We start from the raw sequence: 1,520 nt of genomic DNA, 5'->3' as shown, positions 1-1,520 counted from the left end.
ATATATATATATATATATATATATATATATATATATATATATATATATATATATATATATATATATATATATATATATATATATTTCTAGTATTTTATTTTGATAGCTAGCACTCAACAACTTGTATTTGCATATCCAAAGCTGCAAATCCGTATGATTAGTTCAAATACAATTAATCGCCCTTATATGCCATTAATCTTGTCACGCCCCGGATCCGGCTCCGTGACACGGCCGTGCTATTGCCGACTACTGCCCACAATAGCACGCAGCCTCGTACATGGTCAACAGGTAGTCAAAAGCAGTGTAACTTGTATATATCAAAAGAAGGTATTACAACCCACTGGTTCATATAAAGTACAGAGCTTCTACATAGTTTATATACACAAAAGTTTATTTATATCATCCCCAAAAATAAAGAAGCCCTGTTGCAAAAGAAAAATGCTTCTGGCAGCTGTCACTGGTGGTGATCTAAAAAAAAAAAATGTAAATGAACAGGCATGAGCTACACGGCTCAGTAAGTAATCCTGCATAATCTTGTCGAATCAACTAAGAATGCTAATCATGCTTATCAGAGTTTGAGAAGCTGACATGTATGCTACTAAATCAATCGTCATAATAAAATATCCATGCTGAGTAAATAAAACAGTATCCTACAATGTCAAGAAATCATGTAATATGCACATGTAGGAAAAATCGTGCCACCGGCATGCCGTGGTCGTGCTCTTAAATGCTACTGCGAAGTCATTCTTGGCCACTGGCGAGACCAGCTCAGTTATTAGGCGGCCACTGGCGGGGCTGGCTCAGTCATTCTCGGCCACTGGCAAGGCCGGCTCAGTTACATTGGGTCAGTAGCTCTTAAGAGTTCATAAATAATGCTTCGTATAGGTAGTACCTCATAGATGCTACGGCGAATTCATTATTGGTCACTGGCGGGGCCTGCTCAGTTATTAGTCGGCCACTGGCGGGGCTGGCTCAGTCATTATCGGCCACTGGCAAGGCCGGCTCAGTTGCATTCGGCCCGTAGCAATAGGAGTTCTTAGGTACTCCTTTACAAGCAATATGCCGCTAGAGCAAATCATTATCATTCTTTACACTCATGCTAATAAAAATCATAATATGGAATTCAATTCATTTTGCATGTATCACAAGAGCTATGAAAACATAATATGTGCACAACTATGAATTATGTGACTGACATGTACCACCCATGTTCATATTTCATAACTCATATCTTAGCATGTAATGTAATCCCAGTATTTTGTAGGCATAACGGAATATAAAGCATATATCATCATATCTTGTGTAACTAGAGCATGTCAGATACACATATCGTTCTTAGCCTACAGTACATGCATAACATGTTAAATTTCATGTATGATCCATAAAGATTAGGGCAGGCTACTTACATACATGATTCACAACAAGATTAAAACAGGTTACTTACATACATGATTCACAACAAGATTAAAACAGGTTACTTACAGTAATTTGCCTTTCTCCTAGGTCTCCTGCGTCCTGGT

General features: G+C 38.0%; 1 long non-coding RNA gene across 1 annotated transcript; it reads right to left on the bottom strand.

Moving 5' to 3' along the window:
* Positions 1-289: 289 nt before the first annotated feature.
* Positions 290-1,244, bottom strand: LOC120104712. Its single transcript, XR_005507076.1, has 2 exons — positions 893-1,244; positions 290-468 (listed from the first exon to the last, which is right to left on the bottom strand). It is a non-coding gene; the product is annotated as an uncharacterized LOC120104712 (long non-coding RNA).
* Between the last annotated feature and the right edge of the window lie 276 nt (positions 1,245-1,520).

This window comes from Phoenix dactylifera, unplaced genomic scaffold (assembly GCF_009389715.1).
Source record: "Phoenix dactylifera cultivar Barhee BC4 unplaced genomic scaffold, palm_55x_up_171113_PBpolish2nd_filt_p 000077F, whole genome shotgun sequence".
NCBI lineage: Eukaryota > Viridiplantae > Streptophyta > Magnoliopsida > Arecales > Arecaceae > Phoenix > Phoenix dactylifera.
This window is presented reverse-complemented; position numbering and strand designations above follow the sequence as displayed.